The following is a 24,628-nucleotide window of genomic DNA, read 5'->3' as shown; positions in this document are numbered from 1 at the left end:
TAACAATTAACACTCTTATTTATGACATCAGTAATCACCTGTGGCTCTTGTCATGAGCTGCTAAAACTATGGAAGCCTCTTGAGTTTGCCAATTCCGATCTTACTTAGACAAGGTCATAGTCAAAGTGGAAGTTCTCACCTCCCTTCAGAGAAAGGTAGCTTCCTTCCTTGATGACCCATTCTTTCCACTGGGATCTCACCCACAGAGATCTTTCATTTAGGTCTTATTTTTTTTTTTTTTTGGCCACAGTGCCTTGGCTTTCCATGCCTGAAACATCCTCATGGGCTTTTTAGCCGGATCTGAATGCCTTAAGGGCTGATTCTGAGGCCAGAGTGCTGTTCGGACATCCGCTGTTGAGGACATCTGTTTAGGACAGCTGTGTATATCACTTTGCATGTTGGATCATTCTCTCCTTTTTAATTCTATCAGTTAGTATAGGCAGACACTAGTCTAGTTTATGTTATCCTTTGACTCTTAATCCTATCATTATGCACAATTGTGAACTGAGATTGATCACTTGGAATAGTGAGATGCATTGGTACATGAAACCTTGATGTGATTGAATTGGAATCCCCAGGCACATTTCTAACTCTCCCATTAGGGGCAAGACTGATTGAGAATGTGCTAAACTATACATCTACTCACTCTCTTATTCCCACTATTATATTTAACAGGGCTCATTTTTCAGTTAAATTTAAACACCTAAGAATAATTGTGTGTTAATTAAAGAGTTCAATATTAAAAAGAATAAAGTAGTAAGTTGTCCCTCGATAGTCAGGATAAGGGCTGATCAAGTAATTGTTTCTCATAGTGTCCATTTCACTTCAACAGGTTGCCTTTTAGGTACTCAGTTAGATGTCACTGATCAGGGAGAAATATGATATTTGTCCCTTTGGGACTGACTTATTTTACTCAGCATGTCTTCTGGATTCCTCCATTTTGTTGCAAATGACCAGATTTCTGTTTTTTGTTTTTTTTTTAACTGCTGTATAATATTCTGTAGAGTACATATCCCACAATTTCTTTATCCAGTCTACTGTTGATGGGTTAGGTTGATTCCAGGTCTTAGCTACTGTGAATTAAGCAGCAATAAACATTAAGGTGCAGACAGCTCTTTTATTAGCCGATTTAATTTCCTTTGGGTAAATTCCAAAGAGTAGGATGGCTGGGTTATATTCAGGCTTCTGAGTAATCTCCAAAAAGACTTCCATAGTGGCTTTACCAGTTTGCATTCCCACCAACAGTGGGTTAGTGTTCCTTTTTCTCCACATCCTCGTGGCATCTGTTGTTGGTAGATTTCTGTATATAAGCCATTATAACTGGATGAGGTGAAACCTCATTGTGGTTTTGATTTGCATTTCCCTGATGGCTAGTGATCCTGAACATTTTTTCATGTGTCAGTTGGCCATTTGGATTTCCTCTTTGGAAAAATGTCTATTGAGGTCCTTGGCACATGTCTTAAGTGGGTTGTTTGTTTTGTTATTATGGAGTTTCTTGATCTCTTCATAGATTCTGGTTATTAATTCTTTTATCTATTGTATAGTTTGCAAATATTTTTTCCCATTCTGTCGGTTGCCTCTTCACTTCCCTGACTGTTTCTTTTGCAGTAAAGAAACTTCTCAATTTGATGCAATCCCAATTGTTAATTTTGGCTTTGAGTGCCTGTGCCTCTCAGGTCTTTTCCAAGAAGTCTTTGCCTGTGCCTATATCTTGCAGGGTTTCTCCAATATTCTCTAATAATTTGATGTTGTTGGGTCATAGATTTAGATCTTTCATCCATATTGAGTGGACTTTTATGTAAGGTCTAAGGTAGGTGTGTTGATTCATGCTTCTGCACATGGAAATCCAGTTTTCCCAACACCATTTGTTGAATAGACTGCCCTTGCTCCAGGAATTGGTTTTAGATCCTTGATCAAATATAAGTTGGCTGTAGATGTTTGGGTTGATTTCTGGTGTTTCTATTCTGTTCCATTGGTCTATCCATCTGTTTCTGTACCAGTACCATGCTGTTTTGATTACAACTGCCCTGCAGTATGTCCTGAAATCTGATATTTTGATGCATCCAGCTTTGTTTTTGTTGTACAAAATTGCTTTAGCTATTCTAGGTCTCTGTGCCTCCAAATGATTTTTAACATAATTTTTTGCAGATCTGAGAAGGTTGTGTTTGGTATTTTGATTGGTATCGCATTGAATCTATAAATTGCTTTTGGGAGAATGGACATGTTGATGATATTGATTCTTCCAATCCATGAGCATGGAAAATTTTTCCATTTTTTGGTATCTTCTTCTATTTCTTTATTTAAGATTTTGTAATTTTCATCGTAGAGAACTTTAACATCCTTTATTAATTTTATTCCAAGGTATTTGATTGTTTTTGTAGCTATTGTGAATGGAATTGATCTTACCAACTCTTTCTTGGCCATGGCATTGCCGGTGTATGCAAAGGCTGTTGATTTTTGTGCATTGATTTTATATCCTGCTACTTTGCCAAACTCTTCTATGAGTTCCAATAGTCTCTTAGTACAGTTCTTTGGATCCCCTAAATAAAGAATCATGTCATCTGCAAAGAGGGATAGTTTGACTTCTTGCTTCCCAATGTGTAACCCTTTAATTTCTTTTTCTTGCCTAATACCTCTGGCTAGAACTTCCAGAACTATATTGAATAGCAGTGGTGAGAGTGGGCATCCCTGACTGGTACCAGATCTCAGTGGAAATGCTTCCAACTTTGCCCCATTCAATGGGATGTTGGCCGTGGGATTTTCATGAATTGCTTTGATTGTATTGAGTAATGTTCCTTCTATTCGCTGTTCGCTTAGAGTTTTCATCATGAAAGGGTGTTGTATTTTATCAAATGCTTTCTCTACATCTATTGTGATAATCATATGGTTTTTCTTCTGGAGTCTGTTAATGTGGTGTATCACATTGATTGATTTGCAAACATTGAACCATCACTGCATACCAGGGATAAATACCACTTGGTCTGGGTGGATGATCTTTCTGATTTGTTGTTGCATTCTATTGGCCATTTTATTGAGCATTTATGCATCTATGTTCAGGGAGATGGGTCTGTAATTCTCTTTCAATGCTGCATCTTTTTCAGGCTTAGGGATTCATTTGATGCTGGCTTCATAGAAAGAATTTGGGAGAATTCCTTCTTTTTCTTTCCTGCATGGGAGACCATGAGAAGCATCTGGCTCCTGCCTTCGCAACAGCGCACTGTGCCAGCCACAGTGCGCCAGCCAGTATGGCCATTGGAGTGTGAACCAATGGAAAAGGAAGACCTTTCTCTCTGTCTCTCTGTCTCTCTCTCTCACTGTCCACTCTGCCTGTCCAAAAAAAAAAAAAAAAAAGAAAGAAAGAAAGAAAGAAAGAAAGAAAAGAAAATGAATGTGGTATATAGTTTTAACAACTGTTTGACAAACACTTAAAGTTTGCCAAAACATTGTATTTTCAGGTAAACTGATAGCTGATACTCACAGTCATCTCTTTCTTTTTTTCTTTTTTTCTTTTCTTTTCTTTTCTTTTCTTTTGTTCCTTTTTTTTTTTTTTTTTTGTAAAGTAAAAGTAGCAAAGTTTATTAGGGAAGGGACATCCTTAAGAACGTATGGGCACCTCTCCAGACAGGACCTGAGAGAGAGTGCCCAGTCGCTCAGGCCGGGGGGGGTGGGGGTGGTGGTTACATGGTTGAGTAGAGATTACAGCTGGGCAGACCAGACGGGCGGCTCAACAGAGAGGCAGAGGGCTGAGCGCTATTTTATTTTTCATTTACTGTTTTAGTTGTAGCTCACACATATAAGGGGGAACTTTCTGTGTGCAGCTTATTTCACTCAACACAATACTATCCAGTGTAGCTATTTTGATGTGAATTTCATTTTTATAGCTGAACAGCATTCCATTATATGTACTGTATATATATATATATATATATATATATAGAGAGAGAGAGAGAGAGAGAGAGAGAGATCACATTTTATTTATCCAGTTGTGTGATGATTAGCATCTTGGTTGATTCTATATTTTGGCTAGTGTGAACAGAGTTACTATAAACCTGGTAGTGCATGTTTCATTCTGATACAAGGTATTCATGTCTCTTGAGTACATACCCAACAACAGTATTCTTAGATCATATGACAGGATTAGTTTTTGTCTTTTTTTTTTTTTTTTTTTTGGACAGGCAGAGTGGACAGTGAGAGAGAGACAGAGAGAAAGGTCTTCCTTTTGCCGTTGGTTCACCCTCCAATGGCCGCCGCGGTAGTGTGCTGCGGCCGGCGCACCACGCTGATCCAATGGCAGGAGCCAGGTGCTTCTCCTGGTCTCCCATGGGGTGCAGGGCCCAAGGACTTGGGCCATCCTCCACTGCACTCCCGGGCCATAGCAGAGAGCTGGCCTGGAAGAGGGGCAACCGGGACAGGATCGGTGCCCCGACCGGGACTAGAACCCGGTGTGCCGGCGCCACAAGGCGGAGGATTAGCCTAGTGAGCCACGGCACCGGCCTAGTTTTTGTCTTTTAAGAAGTCCCTATACTGTTTTCCACAGTGACAGTATTAATTTACATTCCCACCAATTGTGTGTAAGTGCTGTCCTTTCTCTACATGCTCACCAGCAGTTTTTACTCTGTCTTTTGGATGCTAACCATTCTGACAGTGGTTAGGTGATAATCTCACTATGGTTTTGTTGTGGATTTACCTGCTGTCTAGCAATGTTGTGATTTTTTTTTATGTATTTCTTGACCATTTGTATTTATTCTTCTGAGAAGTTTCTCTTGGGGTCATTTTCCCAACTCTTAGGTTGATTGTTTGTGTTTTTACATTGTTGAGTATTTTGGATTGCTGATTTATTCTAGATAATATCATTGTCAGATAGGTTGCTTGCAAATATTTTCCCCATCATGTTGGATGTCTATCTGCTCTATTGATTGTTTGCTTTGATGTTCCCAAACTTCTGTTTTTTATATAAACTTATTCATCTAGTTTTGCTTTTGTTGTCTGTGTCTTGAGGGTCTTTTCTATGAAGTCATCAGCTACACTGATGTCTTTATGTGTTCCCTCTATATGGTCTTCCAGCAACTTTATAATCTCAGGTCTTAAATTGATGTTTTCAATCTATATCAAATAAATAAAATTAGAGATGAAAACGGATAAATTACAACCAATACCACTGAAATACAAAGGATCATAATAATCTGCCATGAACAACAACTATGTGTTAACAAATGGGAAAACCTCAAAGAGATGGATAAATTACTGGATGCATGCAACTACCAAGATTAAATCAGAGAAATATAGAAATTCTAAGCAAATCCATTACAGGCAGCGAAACTGAAACAATAATTAAAAGTGTCCCCTCCAGGAAATGTCCAGTACCTAATGGGTTGATTACTGTATTTTAGAAAACATGTGAAGAGGAATTAAACTCCAATACTTTTCAAACTGCTCAAAGATACTGAATAGGGTGGAACTCTATCAAACTTTTTTTTTGTTTTATTTTACCAAGAAAACTTTTAATAATGTATACAAACTTCATGCATTTCAAAAATAGAGCTTTAAGAATTCATTTGTGATGAATACAACAGTATTCTTTAGGTTATATGACAGCATTTCTGTCTTTGCCTATTTCAGTTAGCCCTTAAAATTTGATCAAATTATGCTTTAGTTTTCTCTATTCTTTTTGCTTCATTCTTTATCATTAATAGTGTTAAGGAGTAGTCTATTAATTTGAATCTATAAATGAATATTTAGCTTGATGTTAAAATGCATGATTATGAAAATACTAATAACAGTTCTTATTCTTATCTGACAGCCCCTACACTTCTCTAAATCTTTTATCAATTAAGATATGTACAGAAATTCCAATAAAAATTACATAAGCATAAGATAATGTCATTAAACTGCTCTATGAGTTTTTTGTATAAAATGTTCTACATATGATTTTCTGATGTAGTTACATCCTGAGATTTTCATATCTTTACTGTTGAATTATTTCCTATAATATAACCCAATCTGTTTTCTCATTATTGGCTTTGCTTCTACGCTAATTATCAGTGTTCTTCCATTTTGCGCAAAGATTTTTTTTTTTAGTTTGTCATTTGAAGCTTATTTTTTGGCCACATCAAATTTTAATTGAGACCTAGAAAGCAATACAAAAGTATTTGTATCCCATTATATTGTTTTGAATAACTATAAACAAACTATGATAAATATGGGTTTTCAGACGTTTATGGTTCTGAAATTATCTGACATTTTAGAAATGGAAATTGTTACATTTTGTTATCTGAATATGTTCAGTATCTTAGGATCATTCAGAATCATGATATAGGAAAGAATCTCAAAAAAGGGGTACTGAATAATTGGGTTGAATTTCTATGAAATCAATTTTTCTTTTGCAAATAAATCATTGACTTTATTGTTCATCTTATGAAAACATAAATATAGGGCATATTTGGATTCTATCTTGTAAAATTTGGCAAATTACATAATTGATTTGATACAAAACTTGGTTGGAACCTAGGGATCATAAACAAGGGTTGTGGTAATTGGAGAACTATGGCATAAATGGTTACTACATTCCATTGGAAACACATTTAGAAGAAAATATTTGATATACTTAAACCTTTGACACAACAAGAAATATTCTGAAATATAATAAATATAATATTCTTTAACCATGTAGATTGAAACAAATTTATAGTAAGATAAAAATGTTTCTTTCCACTGTTAATATGGATAATATGACTTTCAATTACCATTATTTTTGATAAATCTACTAAGTCATAATTTCGTAAATTGTATCTAAATGAATCTTTATTCTTAAATCAATGAGAAACTGCTAACTTTTTGGATGGTGTAGTATTTGGAGAGATGTAAGGACAGGTACTTCTTTAGTAATAATTTTATGAGTATAATTTGACTGTGACTACAGTATTTTATTTTCAAGAGAGATTATCCTTATAGCGCATGGCATTAATTCAGCAACATTGCAAACAAGGAGTCCCCTCAGTCATGTCTCCTAACACAATGAATTGGCAGTAATCCAAAAATAATGAAACCATTATAGGTAATTGGGGATCCAAGTATGATGTTTGACATCTCAGTGAAGCTTAAATATTGAGAACTGTTTTGGAATGGAGAAATTGACCCCTGTGTCAGTTCCTGGGAGGAGCCACACTTGTATATGACGTAGTAGTAAGGCTGTAATTTTCATTGTTTACTGTGTACTCTGAGGTAACCCTATTGTCCAGTTCTATCCCTGCTCTACTACAGTATAGGGGTATTGTTGTTTACCCAGGGCTCAGGTAAGAGACAAGCCTATCAAACCCTCAGTAATAGATCCACTGAGCTTGTTACAATTGTAGATCCTGAAGCACATTTTGAATCACATACTGCCCTAATAGAAGTAGTCCTGGGATGCAATTTCAGTCTTGTTCTCTTGGCCAAGAGGTAGTCATTCCTCTACCCCACCCCTCAACAAGGAACTGATGAGATTAGCGCTCATCAGCATTCATGGTAATAGGTGTGAATCTTATATCCAAATTTGATACATCTGTGAGTCAGTCTCAATTCTGCTATACAGAATAATCAGAAGCAATTCTGCTTCCTAGATACCCACCCAGCGTCCTAGGAAGAATCCACAAAGGGATCTCAGAGGAGTCATATAACTCATCTTACCAATAACAGGCCAAATGTCTGTGAACTAGATTTTGTACATGAAAGACACCTCATGACCTGGCACTACCCTGCTCATCCATGTTTGAGAAAGTAGTACCCTCTACCCAGATATTCAAATGGAACCATACATAACCATGCCCTGGTAACATGTCGGTTAAGTGTGCCTGCCATTGTGAATTGGAAAGAGATATGTGACTCAACTCCTGCCATACTGAATTGTGATCTTGGAGTCAGCCCCATTAGGCTGGGATTCTGTTAGGGGAATGTGAAATCCAGTCTGTATGAACAGGGTGAGGTATTTGTTTGTCCTTTCAAATATACACATACCAAAGCAACATTGAATGTAGGTAGCAAAAACAGCATTGAATGCAAAGAATAAACTTAAGGAAAACAATAAAAACAGAAACAAAGAACAAAAGTGGCAATACTACACTTCCTGATTTCAAAATATATCAAAATGATTATACATTTCTCTCAAAATACCCTAGAATATAGGATTTTTTTAATGTTTGCACTTGAAAGAAATCTCAAATGCTTGAAAGGTATTTACATTTACTGAACATTGCACAGTACATATATGTATTGAAACATTATATAATACCCTATAAATACAGTGTTTTTGTTGTTTTTTGTTTGTTTTATTTTGTTTTGTTTTTTTATGACAGGCAGAGTGGATAGTGAGAGACAGAGACAGAGAGAAAGGTCTTCCTTTTGCCGTTGGTTCACCCTCCAATGGCCGCTGTGACCGGCTCATCGCACTGATCTGAAGCCAGGAGCCAGGTGCTTCTCCTGGTCTCCCATGCGGGTGCAGGGCTCAAGGACTTGGGCCATCCTCCACTGCCTTCCCGGGCCATAGCAGAGAGCTGGCCTGGAAGAGGGGCAACCGGAACAGAATCCGGCGCCCCAACCGGGACTAGAACCCGCTGTGCCGGCACCGCAAGGCAGAGGATTAGCCTGTTAAGCCACAGCGCCAGCCATATAAATACAGTTTTTATATGCCTGAGAGTTTTTAAATGAAAAATTAAAAATATATAGTATAAAAAAGGTTATCCAAGAAGGCTGAAAAGTGAGAAGATGCAGTGATCTCACCCAAAGAATAATACAAAATAAACAATGCAAGGACCATGTTTGCAGTGTACTGACTGACAGAACTTTCAATTGACAAATGACAGAATAGAACAGAGACTGTGCAGAATAGCGATGAAAGAGAACAGACACATTGCTGTGGCCCTCCACATTGAACAGCCAGCTAGGAGTCACCATCTTCCCAAGATAAGGTAGAAAGATGTTGCCATACAATTCTCTAGTGGCAGCATTAGCTGTTCCAGAATTCCAAAACTCCCATTGATTTTCCATGTTGGGGAGCTGACTGTAGTCTGAACTACTGCTTGGCTCCAAGAAGAGAAGTCACATTGTGTCCTTCCCCTCCCCTGCCCCTGCAAACTCAAGAGGTAGTTGGCTGTGTAGAGTCACACAGTTTATCTCTGTCCCCCTGTTACCAGAAACAATAGGAGCTAGAATTAGGACAGCATATGAGGCAGACCCCTTAGGACCCCCAAAAAACTGTGGGAGTTTGGAGCATAAGCACAGGATCCGAGCTCACTCAATCTAAGTGATCCAGTGATCCTCAGCTTCTTGAAGCTAACAACAGAAGCAGTTCATAAAAAAATCCAGTCTTGACCTGAGAAATTACTTCCCCACTTCCTAACTCACAGTGCTGGAGCCCTGGGCACAAACTCCAGAAACACCATTGCATTCCTTGTGTTTACTGAGGACAATTCCATAGGTGCCATGTTGTACCAGGACTGTTGACGTTGGTATTGCAGTGTTTGAAATAAATTGCACTAACTTTGGTGCTTGGAATGCTCAATCAGTATTTATCTGCTTCTTATAAGTAGCTAGTACTATTCCCAACACTTTGCTCTTACCCTGGGAGGTCTGGGTAACAACTTCACCATAACCTAAAATGCCAGGTGGCAATAATTAGCAGTAATTTCCTATAAACATCCTGGGATCTACCCAATAGGACCTTGGGGCAAACTTGCCTGTATTCCACCACTCTGAACCCATATGTCTCTGTGAAAAATCTCTTGCATGTGTTGTGGTCACCTTGCAGGAACAGAGAAGTGTTCAGTTAATATCCCCCAGAGCTGGGGCTAGGGCTGTGGATGTTGTAAGTCCCAACATCAGCTGTATGCTCTAAGTAGAACCTGATGTAGGGCACATCCACATCACACAGTCCTAGAACTGCAACTATTGATTCCATAAGCCCTAGATTCTCTCAGGCTTGTCTGTGGGACGAAGGGATAGCCTCCTTTGTGTCCCTCAGCACCATGAACAAATCCCTGACTGTTGCAATTCCTAGTAACTGAAACAGAACTATCTGGGGACTATAGCTAAACACCCTAGGAACCCTATCTTCACCTTGAAAGACACACCAATACTCTCCAAACTGCAGCCAACTAGACAACTTTGTCACTTATAGGCAGTATGGATATTGATTAAAACTAAAGAATGCACTCAGTGGTTACACATCTGGGTTCACCTAGGAGCAAAGCCAATAAGGTAAATGAAACCCTGTATTCCAACTAAATCATAAACTTTTCCAGTAAAACCTACTGCATAAAGAAGGGGCTATCACCAGTTGTTCATAAGTTAGTGTAGGAGCACAGGAAACATGGATAAGTAAGGTAACGTGATGCCTCCAAAAGAATCAATAGTTCTCAAGAATTAGATCCTGATCTCAGGAAATCAATGAAATTTCAGAAATAGAATGCAAAATAATGATTGTAAGGAAACTCAATGTGTTACAAGAGAATACAGATAGTTTAAGGCAATGAGTAAATAAACCCAGGAAATGAATGAAAAACGTTTGAAAGATATAGAAATCATTAAGAAGACTCAAATAGAACTCTAAGAGATGAAAACTTCAACCAGTTAAATAAAAAGAAATATGATTAAGACCACCAAAAACACAGTAGGCAGAGTGGAGGAAAGGATTTCTGATATGGACAGGCTTTTTTTTTTTTTTTCCTCCTGCCTTCCATCCAGGCGCCTCTATTGGAAGGAGGTACAAAGCTTGCAGAATGTCAAGAACGGTGCCTGGTGTATACCAAGTGCCCTCTAAATGTTTGTCTCTCACCTGAGGATCTCAATTTGATATCCTAGTGACTAAGGGCTCAAAAAGTCTATGCCTGAGTAAGGGATACAAGCAGTAAGTCCATAGAGGTGTATTCTGAGAGCGTAAGAGAAAGGCAAAGGGTGAATAAGAGGGAGAGGAGGAGGAAGGCCTATTCATTTGGATCCTTGGGACTAGACCTCTGTTTAGGTCACCATCTCCTACCACAGGCTGGAAACCCCTTATCCCCCTTGGTGCCAGATTTCTTTCCAGTACAAACCTCATTGCACTGATTGGATCCCCAAGGTAGCAGGGAAGCCATGCTGGGATTTTCAAGGAGTGAATTACCAGAAACTGGGGAGAATGTGACCAATTCCAGAGAAGCTATTGACTCTTTGTGCCCATGTGGGGCAAAAGCTGAAGGACAGACTTTTAAAATAACACAATGAAAAAGGAACTAAAAATGAAAAGGAACTAAAATGAAGAAAGTCTACAGAAGATATGGAATCCATTAAATGACCAAATATTCATATTATAGAAATTCCTGGCCGGCGCCGCGGCTCACTAGGCTAATCCTCCGCCTTGCGGCGCCGGCACACCGGGTTCTAGTCCCGGTCGGGGCACCGATCCTGTCCCGGTTGCCCCTCTTCCAGGCCAGCTCTCTGCTGTGGTCAGGGAGTGCAGTGGAGGATGGCCCAAGTGCTTGGGCCCTACACCCCATGGGAGACCAGGAGAAGCACCTGGCTCCTGCCATCGGATCAGCACGGTGTACCGGCCGCAGCGCGCCTACCGCAGCGACCATTGGAGGGTGAACCAGCAGCAAAAGGAAGTCCTTTCTCTCTGTTTCTCTCTCACTGTCCACTCTGGCTGTCCAAAAAAAAAAAAAAGAAATTCCTGAAGTACAAGTTGATGAAATGCATTGAGAACCTATTAACAAAAATACTTGGTGATAATTTCCCAAATATTGAAAGATATAAAGAAGGGCATTATGTAATGATTAAGACATCAATTCAATAGGAAGATGTGACTATAATAAATGTATATGCACCCAATCTCAGGGTGTCTGGTTATTTAAAACTAATGTTAATGATTCTAAAAGGAGAAATGACTCTAATACAACAGTAATGGGGGACTTAACATTCCACCTTCAATAATCAACAACTAGACAGAAAATCAATAAAGAAACAACAGAGCTTGTTGTTGTTGTTGTTGTTCTAGTACTAGTGGTTGAACTCTGTAATTAACACACAATTATTCTTAGGTGTTTAAATTTTAACTGAAAAGTGATCCCTGTTAAATATAAGAGTGGGAAAAAGACAGGGAGGAGATGTACAATTTGGGACATGCTCAATTGGACTTGCACCAAATGGTGGAGTTAGAAACGTGCCAGGGGATCGCAATACAATCCCATCAAGGTGGCATGAACCAATGCCATCTCACTAGTCCAAGTGATCAATTTCAGTTCACAATTGATGACTCTGTTAGATCTAAGAGTCAAAAGGATCTCACAAACAAGACTAGTGTCTGCTAATACTAACTGATAGAATCAAAAAGGGAGAGAACGATCCAACATGGGAACCGGGATACATAGCAAACTCATAGAATGGCAGATGTCCTAAACAGCACTCTGTCCTCAGAATTAGCCCTTAAGGCATTCGGATCTGGCTCAATAGCCCATGAGAGTATTGTAGGCATGGAAATCCAAGACACTCTGGAAAAGAAAAAAAAAAAAAAAAAAAGAAGACCTAAATGAAAGATCTCTGTGAGTGAGATCCCAGTAGGAAGAACGGGGCCATCAAAGATGGAGGGACCTTTCTCTGAAGGGAGGAGAGAACTTCCACTTTGACTATGACCCTATTGGAATAAGATCAAAGTCGGCGAACTCTAAAGGCTTCCATAGCCCTGGCAACTCATGACTAGAGCCTAGGGAGATTACTGATGCCATAAACAAGAGTGTCAAATTTTTAAGTCAACAACAGGAGTCACTGTGTACTTACATCCCATGTGGGATCTGTCCTTAATGTGTTGTCTAATTTAAGTGATGCTATAACTGGTACTGAAACAGTATTTTTCACTTAGTGTTTCTGTGTGGGTGCAAACTGATGAAATCTTTACTAAGTATATGCAGAATCGACTTCTGTATATAAAGATAATTGGAAATGAAAAAAAAAAAACCTGGTGTTAAATTGGAAATGGCATAGAAAATTAATTTTTAAAAAACATCATGTAGGATCTCTGTCTTTAATGTGCTGTACCCTGTTATTTAATGCTATAACTAGTATTCCAACAGTATTTTTTTCACTTTGTGTTGCTATGATATATACTGAACTGATCTTTGGTATATAAAGAGAATTGAAAATGAATATTGATGTGAATGGAAGGGAAGAGGGAGCGGGAAAGGGTAGGGTTGTGGGTGGGAGGGAAGTTATGGGAGGGGGGAAAGCCAATGTAATTCATAAGCTGTACTTTGGAAATTTATATTCATTAAATAAAATTTTTCAATAAAAAAATTTAAAAAATAATAAAAAAAGAAACAACAGAGCTAATCTACATTGTGGACCAAATGGATCCAACTGATAGCTACAGAATATTTCATCCCACAGTTATTGGATATGTATTATTTTCATTAGACCAAGAAACTTTCTCTAGCACAGGCTATATGCTAGGCAATACAGCAAGTATCAGCATCTTCAAAAATATTGAAATCATACCATGTATGTTTTCTGAAAACAATAGAACGAAGCTGGAAATTCACAATTTAAGAATCTCTAGAAAATATACAAGCTGGTGGAGACTGAATGAACAATGGGCCATAGAAAAAATCAAAAGAGAAATAAAAACATACTGAAAAATAATGAAGATTACGGTACACAGCAAAAGCAGTGTTCAGAGGAAAGTTTATAACAAGTAATTCCTACATCAATAAATTGGAAAGTCAGCAAATAAATGAGCTATCAATGAATTTCAAAGGCCAAGAAAAACAGCAACAAAACAACCTCAAAATTAGTAGGAGATAATAAATAATTAAAATTAGAGAAGAAATAACCAAAATTGAGACCATAACATCATATATGTGTATACATTAAGTGTTTCAGTGACCTTGAATGAATACGTTATATTATATATTATATATAATACATATAATATAATACATAATATATATTATATATACAAAAAACCTAATATTATATATACAAAAATCAAATCATTTAATATTTTTGGTATATATTTTTAAAATATTGAATAGGGAATTTGGATGTTTTAACCTTTATTTAATAGGTTCTGGTATAATTATGCCTTAAAAGTCATTTGAATATTATATTAAATTACATATTAAAAGTGAAATTTTAGATTATAATGGTCTTCTTTGGATTTTAAAAGGAAACTAATTGAAGAAAAGCTAACCTTTAAAACACTTTACTCAGTTTTATTGAAAAATTTTAGCAATTATTTTCACTAATTTTATACTTTTGCAAGTTTTACTGATATTTTACCAATATTTATTCTTAAAAGCCTTGATGGCACATATCTGATCTGTTTTTAAAGCATACTTGAATATTGTATAACAATGCACTTTGAATATATAATCAACCTGTAAAAAGGTACAAAAATTCCAAAATTTATTACATTATTTTTAAATCATACCTTTTTCTAGTATGATCAGATATAATTCATGAAACTATGAAATTCACTTTGCAAATATTTTAGAATACTCAGCTCATAGCTATGCAACTTCAAGTTATTATTTCAACTAGTTTCACTGAATAAACTGGCATTGCTAGTACATTTTTTGCATAAAATACTTCAAAAGGAACTGACATACAAGACTTTCAGACCAATAGTTGGCAAACCTATTCTGTAAAGAGACAAACAGTAAATAATATGGATTTTCTGGGCCATGTGGACTCTAAGAGAATGACCTAATGCTTTCATTTCCGCATGAAGCTAGTCATATACAATACACTGATCAGTAGCCATGACTGTGTTCTAATAGACTTTATTTACAGAATGACTCATTTGGATCCATAAACCATGGATTGTGGACCAAGAAGCTACTCAAATACAAAGTAAAATCTGCAATCCACATGAAAGTCTGTCTTTTCAAAAGTATTTCAAAGAAGAGTGTAGGAAAGAAATTATCTTATGAAGATTTTAACTTGATGTTAACCATTTCCCCTTGTGTAATTATATATTTCTATATGATTTTTAAAAATACTATCACTTTATCTCTAAAGTGCTCAATTACTCTAATTTATTGATCCTCTAACTACATCTATGAGAGAACTTCGAAAAGTTAATGGAAAATATGTTTTATAGAAAACTATGCGTAGATTTCAAACTTGTTGCACCAAAATAAGCTTCTCTTTTAATTACATTTTCCCACAAACTTTTAAAAGTATCCTCACATACTTTACATATACCCTACACATATTATTGTCATAATAATACTTTATTCTTTTCTCATTTTCTTTCTCACTTATTTTCTTTATTGGAAGATAAAGTTAAAAAATTGCAATAACTAAATTATAGAAACCATAGAGATGCTTCTGAAGCATTTTGTATTCTTTTTTATTTTGTGTTTTTCCTTCTTCTCATATTTCTATTTGCCTAGTATTTCCAACAAAGACTCAGAGACATCAGGGCCTCAACTCATGAACTAAGGGCATTGCGAGTACAGACGCAGAGACTATACACTTTATACTCTCAATAAGACAAACTTACCCATAAAGCACTTCTGGCAATCCTGGATGTCATGTTCTAACCATCAGTGTAAATAATGTCTTTGAAATGGTGGTGTTTGGCACATTTACACATCAAGGGGAGAATAATTCTAAGAATTCTATTAGCTTCTAAGAACTCGTATCATAAATGCATATTTCAAATGACATGGTATTCAGTTCAAAATGGCATAAAAATGGAAAGCTGTCAAACAGCCTTTGAGAAGTATATGAAAATAAAACCATCAATCTTACTTCATTTCCTTGGATTCAAAATAAATTTTTGCCAGTAGTCTACAGATTCACCTTAAATAAAAACTGAACAAAGCAAAACAAAACATAAAAAACCTCACAAACATATTAACTTGACTTTTATGATCCTATAAAGGTTTAAAACTACAATTTACAAGTCCTCTTGAAATATTCATGATGTTGTATTTATGTTACTGGTTCTAATGAATTCCAGAAAGCATAAGAATTTTATCTTGATAAATATATGCTAAACATTCTGTATTGCATAACCCTCGGCTATCCTTTAATCGTTTTTAAAATAAAATAATAAGTAGTATACACAAAAAGCTTCCAAATAAGCAATTATGTAAGTTAGACATATTAGAATTATTATGCCTTAAATAGTTGGGTTCCTGCCACCTATGTGGCTCACCTGGATTGAGTTCCCTGACCCTGACTTCAGCCTAGTCTCCTCTCAGCTGTTGCAAATTTGGAGAGTGAACCAGGAGATGGGACATATCTCATTCTCTCCTCATTCTCTCTCCCACTCCTTCTCTCCCCATCTCTCTTTCTCTCTCTCTATCTCTCTCTCTCTCTCCATCTCTCTTTCTCTCTATCTCTCTCTCTCTCCCCATCTCTCTCTCCAGCAGCCTTTAAAAATAATATTCATAAATAAGTAAGTAAAAAATAAAATTATATACGTTTTACAGAAACACACACACAGAAATGTTCCTTGATACATAATGGAGTTATGCCCTGATAAACTTATTGTAATTTTAAATTATCCTAAGTTGCAAATGCATTTAACACACCTAACCTACCAAATGTAGCTTAGCAGTACAATGCATTATAGCACGTTACTGGTTTATCTTAGTTATTGTCAGAATGGGATCTCTGGCTTACTCTGACTCTCCAGCATTGTGAGACAATATTGAACTGTGTATCACTAGCTTGGGAAAAAAACAGAAGTTCAAAAATTGAATTAGTTTATCCTGGGTATATAAATCACTTTCTCAAATAAAGTTTAAAATAAGCATAAATTGAACCATTGTTAGGTTATTCCATGTGTGTTTGTGTGTGTGAGAGTGTGTGTGTGTCTGAATCTTATTTGAAGTGGCATAATTATAGTATTTCAATCATTTATCACTGCTCTAAAATAACTATTTAGGGGAAATTAAATAGTACCATTTAATATATAGTTGGCTTTATTTTTATACAGTCTGAAAGGAATTTGTTGGTATGGCATTGCCTAAATAAATAAAAATGAAATAATTTGATCATATTGAAAAATTACCATATAAAAAGCTAATGTAGTTTTACTTTAGATTTATCCTGGGACTGATGATTATGAATAAAGCCCCACCACTAACAACAGCAAAACTAGAAAAATAACTTTTTCTTGGTTATTATTCCTTTTCAAAAATTAAAGTGAATTGATTCACAATTTAATTTATATATAACAAATAATTACATGAAATTTAGAAACAAAAGCTTCATAATTTTTTTTATTTGCATTGGATTATAATTGTGTTCACCTGCCTGATAGCTTTTCTCGTTATTATGTTTAACAAGTTTCTATCATTTTATAAAATAGCCTTTCTTTTATTTTGGATATTTTGGGACCCCAAATCAATGTGCCTTTCCTAGTCAAGTTTGGATACTGGATCTGTGTTATTTCATTTGTACTTTTTAGCCTTTATTTGAACTGACATATACAAGGGCCAGCACTGTGACATAGTAGGTAAAGTTGCCATCTGCATTGTCGGTATCCTATATGGGCATTAATTTGAGTCTTGGCTGTTCCACGTCTAATCCAACTCTCTGCTACGGCCTGGGAAAGCAATGGAGAATAACACAAGTCCTTGGGCTCCTGCACTGCATGGTAGACCTGGAAGAAGTTCCTGGTTTCTGGCTTTAGATTTACCCAGTTCCAGCCATTGTGGCAATTTGGGGAGTGAATCAGTGAATGGAATATTTTCTACCCCACCTGCAATTGGTCTTTTCACATTTAAAAAAAATTATTTATTTATTTGAAAGTCAGAGTTACAGAAAGAGAGGAGAGGCAGAGAGAGAAAGAGAATTTTTCCTTCTGATAATGCACTCCCCAATTGGCCACAATGTCCGGAGCTGTGCTGATCCATAGCCAGGAGCCAGGAGCTTCTTCCACGTCTCCCACATGGTTGCAGAGGCCCAAGAACTAGAGCCATCTTCTACTGCTTTTCCAGGCCATAGCAGAGAGCGGGATTGGAAGTGGAGCAGCTAGGGCTCTAACGAGTGCCCATAAGGGTTGCCAGCGCTTCAGGACAGGGTCTTAACCCACTGTGCTACAGCATCAGCCCCTTCACATTCTTATGTCAACTTGCACAAAGCTAAAGTTTGTTGTTTAATAAGATAAATTTATCATCTTTATTTTATTTGTTGTGATTTTAAGGGTCATATCTATAAACTCTTTGCACAGCCATGATTTCCAAATATTTTATACTGTTCTTTATTCTAAAGAAGTTACAGTTTTATATTTTAATATATGTGATGTGATTCTTAATAAATTTATATTCAATTTCAATTTAAGTATCTAAGAAGTATATGGTTTGAGATCTCTTTCTTTCTTTCTTTCTTTCTTTCTTTCTTTTTCTTTTTTCACCTAAGGCACCGCAGGTTCTAGTCCCAGTTGGGGTGCCGGATTCTGTTCCGGTTGCTCCTCTTCCAGTCCAGCTCTCTGCTGTGGCCAAGGAGTGCAGTGGAGGATGGCCCAAGTGCTTGGGCCCTGCATCCGCATGGGAGACCAGGGGGAAGCACCTGGGTCCTGACTTCGGATCAGCGTAGCGTGCCAGCCCTAGCGGCCATTTGGGGGGTGGACCAGCAGAAGGAAGACCTTTCTCTCTCTCTCTCACTGTCCACTCTGCCTGAAAAAAAAAAAAAAAGAATAAAGAAAATGGTAAAAGTTGGCTAATTCTAATCTGAAAATAAAAAATCCACAGTTTTCCAAGTCTTACATTTTATGAGCCACCAGATTATTCTGCAAGTCTAAAATTTCACAGATGAATTTGTGAAATATAGGACAGTCAAAATTCAGGAGCATTATAGTCTAAAACTACCTTCAGATTACATGAATAAGGTACATATGAGACATATATAAATTTTAGGTTTACATTTGGTTTTGATCCCCCAAATATGTGAATATTCTGAGATCAAATAAAAAAAAAAAACTAAAATCTCAAATTTTTCTGGTCTCAAGCATTTTCAGATAAGTGATAATCTGTGTATATATGAATTTATTTCAGTCTAGTTTAATTTCTTTTTTAGTACTGTTCAGTTCTCAAAGCATATGTATAACTATACTTGTACTTTGGTCTTTCATTTTCTTTGGAATGAGTTTCTCATAGTGTTTTAATTTTTGATTTCCTCATGTTCTTTGTTAAAATGTTGAAATGTTTTTGATTTGTATATTTTGATCTTATTTTTTTCTAGTATGGTGCAGCAGTTATCCCTACAGAAATATTATAAACTAGACATTATTATAGCAGAAAATTTACTTAGGATAAGTCATAAGAATTAAATATTATAACTATATAATAATATCAATAAAATAACTATACAACAAATATTTAAATTTTGGAAATCAGAAATAATTATTAAAATATGTTTTTAAAGATAAAGTTAACATTTTTACAAATATAGAAGTCAATTACCCATAAGTATAAACAGTTCTTTTTAGGGGAAAGTGTTAGTTTAATACTATTGGCTCAGGGATGGATTTTGTGGCACAGCAGGTTAAGCAGCTAACTGCACCATACCCATCCAGTAACAGAGTACATGTTTGAGTCCCAGGTCTTCTGCTTCTAATCTAGTTCCTCCCAAGGTGTCTGGGAAATCAGCAGATGATGGCCCAATTACTTGGGCTCCTGCTACCTACATGGAGACCTAGATGGAATTCCTGGCTGCTGGCTTCCACCTGGCACAGAGCTGACTGTTGTTGCCATTTGAGGACCAAGCCAGCTTAAGGGACCATCTCTCTCTCTCTCTCTCTCTCTCTCTCTCTCTCTCTGTGTGTGTGTGTGTATGTGTCTGTGTGCTCTTTATGTCACTCTGTTTAAATAAAATTAATGAATTAATTTTTAAAAAATATAAGCAATTCTCAAAAGAGAATATAAAAAACTTTTACAACAATAAAAAAATCCAATTAAGAAATGGGCAAAGAACTTGTACAGACATTTTTCAAAAGAGAAAATACAAATGGCCACTTGAGAAAATGTTCAGGATCACTAGATATCAGGAAAATGCAAATAAATACCACAATGAAGTTTCACCTCACTGTAGATAGAATGGCTCTCACACAGAAATCATCAAATGGCAAATGCTGGCAAAGACATGGGGGAAAAGTTACCCTAGTCCACTGTTGGTGGGAATGTAAACTGGTGAAACCACTGTGGATGACAGTATGGAGATACCTCAGAAATCTGAATATAGACCAACCATATGATCCATCCTACCACTCCTGTGAACTTACCCAAACCAAAGAAATTAGTACATGAAACAGTTATCTGCACTTCCATGTTCATTGCAGCTCAACTCTCAATATTCAAGATATAAAATCATAAATAAGTAGATTAAGTTCAGGATGATAAATTGCAGTTGAAGTTGTTGAAACTAGGAGACTATGAGTGTTCCCCATTACAATTTATAAACCTCTGACTCAAACGAAATAAATCATGGTTTGGTGATTGGTTTGGGATTCTGGCAAAGAGAATGATTGAAGGCCTGCTCTCCAAGTGGCATTATTGAGAGATGATGGAACCTTAGGAGGTGGTACCCAGCATGGGGTCCATAGCACATCCAGTACGAGTTCTTGGAAGGTTGCTTTCCCAGGACTTCTTGGGTTCTTATAAAATTGTTGTTAGGAAATCTGATTTGGCCTCATTGCCTCTCTTTCTGTCATTGGTTGAGAGGTAACAATTTGCTTGCTCCTGAGTGAGCATTTGCCACTACCATTCACCATTCACAATGAAGTAATGCAACCAAGGGGAGGTTGCAGAGTCTGGGCTATTTGATTTTGATTTTCTGAGCCTGTGAGTAAAAATATGCTTTTTCCTGATGAAGTTAGCTGCCACTGGGATTCTGTTTTAGAAACACAGCTGACTAATTTAGTCATATGATTAATTTCACATACCAGATTGATGATCAGTATTAGTTGTACTCTTTTCAAGGTACTGTCCAGTTTTTCCCAGTTTTGTTTCTCATCCCGGTGTTGGCTCATGTAAGATAATGTTTACCTCCTCTTCAAGTCAAGAAGAAGAGAAAAAGAGAGCCTTCCCTACAAGTGCTGAATAAAGTACTTTCCTTCTTCAATTTGGTTCACTGTAGGACACATGCCTATTTTATGACCAGAGAAATCAGTGGAAGACAGCCTAAGTGCTTGGGACCCTCCACCTACATGGGAGACTCGAGGCTCCTGGCTTTGGATTGGCCTACTCCGGTCATTGTGGCCATTTGAGGAGTGAATCAGTAGATGAAGAATTTCTCTCTCTCTTGCTCCCCCTCTCTGGATGTAACTCTCTTAAATAAATAAATAAAATCTTGTGTCAAATTGTTAAGTCAGCAACAGGAGTCACTGTGTACTTACATCCCATGTGGGATCTGTCCTTAATGTGTTGTCTAATGTGCAGTGATGCTATAACTAGTACTGAAACAGTGTTTTTACACTTTGTGTTTCTGCGTGGGTACAAACTGATGAGATCTTTACTAATTATATACTGAATCAATCTCCTGTATATAAAGATAATTGGAAATGAAAAAAAAAAAACAACCTGGTGTTAAATTGGAAATGGCATAGAAAATTAATTAATTTTAAAAAAAATATTATGTAGGATCTCTGCCTTTAAAGTGCTGTACACTCTTATTTAATGCTATAACTAGCACTCCAACAGTATTTTTTTTTCTTCACTTTGTGTTGCTATATGGGGGCAAACTGTTGAAATCTTTACCTAATATATACTAAATTGATCTTCTGTATATAAAGAGAATTGAAAATGAATCATGATGTGATTGGAAGGGGAGAGGGAGCGGGAAAGGGGAGGGTTGTGGGTGGGAGGGAAGTTTTGGGAGGGGGAAGCCATTGTAACCCATGAGCTGTACTTTGGAAATTTATATTCATTAAATAAAAGTTTAATAAAAAAATGTATCATGAGCACTTCATCTTCATGACCTCATCTAATCTTAATTACACTACCACATTCACGATTAGGTTACAAAAAAAAATAGTTTCTCTTTGGTTTCATAAATTTAATAGAAAAAATGTGACTATCTAATGTTAAATAAATTTTAGTTGGAAGAAACAAACTATATTGTACTTGTCATCTTCTCCCCCAGTGTGGAAATGGGGATTGAATTCTCAACTCCTAGCTGTGGCCTTACCAGCAGAAGCAATGGACAATGAATCAATGAGTGGAACCTCTCTCCCACTCTGTTTGTATGTGTCTTTCTGTCTTGGTATAGTAAATAAATAAATATTTACTTAACAATAGCCAGTACTCAAACTCAGAAACTAGGCCAGATGCCAATCCTTGTTTCAGAAAGTTTTAAAGTTACTCATAGTAGTGATATTTATGACTTTATGCATCTCTGCTTGAAAGTTGTAGACTAAAGGAATCTTTTTATTTAGGAAATACATAGCTAGATAGATGAAAGATAGGTAGATAGATAGATGAAGAATTGGGAAGCATACTGCAATTAAACCCTGTCATCTCTTTCTAGTTTTATTTCATAAATTGCAATTCTCTAGGCACATTCTTGATGAGTATTATGAAATATATCCAAGAGATCAGTTTGTTCATCTGAATTTATAAGATTAAATGATATTACATTTCAAAAACTATAATTTTTTTTTAGGTCTGCTATATAATCATAACATAACAACATAACAACACTTCTAATCAAAAAACTATATTATGGTGGGATATTTTAAATTTAAAAATACATTATCTGAGGAAGAAATATGGTACAGTTTAAACCTCTTTTTCATGTTTGAAATATGAAAATTTTTATCATTTAATTTCAAAATTGAACTTATTTATTCATTTATAGTTTACATTGATCAAATATTAATAAATATATTTAAATTATCTTAGCTGCTCTTTTTTAGTCTGAAAGTATTGTGTTTGATTATTGTCTGCCCTGTATGTATTCTATCGAGGTACTTAGAGGTTAATTTGTAACACTCACTCTACTCATATGGATTTGTTATTATTTGTGATGAAATGTTTCATGACATATCTGTTTTATAGTAGTTAGTGATGCAACAAGGACATAAACATTGGCCATTCTTGCTCATTGTCCAAACGAAATAAGCATTGAAATGTATTCCTTGCCCATCAATTGGGTCCCATGCCCTATTGCCTTTATATTCTACTCCCCACAGCCAAATGAAAGACCAGTTCCAGGAATTCGCCTCTGCCTACTGCCTCCTACCCACACCCCCATCCCTAACCCTCTTAAAATATAAAAAGGCCCAGGTTCCTAAGGATCCATCATATGCCCATGGGCAGTTGGTCACCCACCTTATTTTCTCTGAATAAATTCAGTCTAAATGTAAATTTGCACTGACTCCTCTCTATTCAGTGTCTCTTTTCCTAATAAAGTCACATTTTTCCAGTAAAATACAACAACAACAAAAAGAATAGGCACATTTGTATAGTTTTTTTTATCCTTCTCAAGTTTCTAATACAACAGATATACCAAAATTGTGAAGAATTTAATAAATAACTTGTTTCAGCTATGTGGGCAAAGTCTATTGAAACTGGAAGGGAGAGTTTGGTATGATAGAAGGGAGCTGTCTTGAAGGAGCAAAGAAAGTGCACAGCTACCAGAACCTGGGATATGCCTAAATGATGAGCTCCACTGAAACAAAGCTACCAACTCTTTGTAGACAGATGAACCAATCTCAGAAAGCATATCTGGCAAACGTTTTCTAATAGCTTGCTGTTTTCTTGGTTAAATGACTCTAGTAATTGTAACAAAGTAGAATTTTCATTTTTGTCTAAATGTTGTTTGCATTTTGTTCTCTTTAACTTTGTGTCACACTCTTTTTTTTAAAGATTTATTTATATATTTACTTATGTACTTATTTATTTATTTGAAAGGCAGAGTTACACAGAGAGATAAGGAGAGGCAGACAGAGAGAGAGGTCTTCCATCCTCTGGTTCATTCCCCAATTGGCCTCAACAGCCAGAGCTGTGCCGATCAGAAGACAAGAACCAGGAGCTAAGAGCCTCCTCTGGGTCTCCCTCATGGGTGCAGGAGCCCAAGGAGTTGGGCCATCTTCCATTGTTTTCCCAGGCCATAGCAGTCACAGTCTTCTTTTGATAGTTCTTTTCACAGTGAAAGCCCTTAGAAACATGGTCTTGGGACCAGCATTGTGGCACAGTGGGTTCAACCTCCGTCTGCAGTACCAGCATCCCATATGGGCACCAGTTAGAGTCCCAGCTGCTCCACTTCTGATCCAGTTCCCTGCTAATGCACCTAAGAAATCAGCAGAGGCTGGCCCAAGTGATTGGGCCCCTGCACCCACATGGAGGATTGGGAATAAGCTGGCCTTTTAAATAAATAAATAAAAAAAGAAACATGATTTTAATTCTTTACCCTCAAAAAACCCACTTTCTTCTTGGTGTTTTCTCATATCATTCCAATGATTAATTACTTAAATCATATATAAATTCAGACAATAAATGTATTCCTGTGTTTACCATAATAAAATTAAAGAAATCATTCTTACAATGTGTTGTAATTACTCTTTCATATTTATCTCTGATTTTCTTTCAGAAACTCTTGAATCAAAAACTTGCCTAACTTACTACTTCTTGTATAGTTTTGTGTACATCATGTGCTCATGGGTATTTGTTTC

Source organism: Lepus europaeus, chromosome 2 (genome assembly GCF_033115175.1).
Source record: "Lepus europaeus isolate LE1 chromosome 2, mLepTim1.pri, whole genome shotgun sequence".
Classification (NCBI taxonomy): Eukaryota; Metazoa; Chordata; class Mammalia; order Lagomorpha; family Leporidae; genus Lepus; species Lepus europaeus.
The sequence above is the reverse complement of the archived record's forward strand: the minus strand, read 5'-3'. Positions refer to the sequence as shown.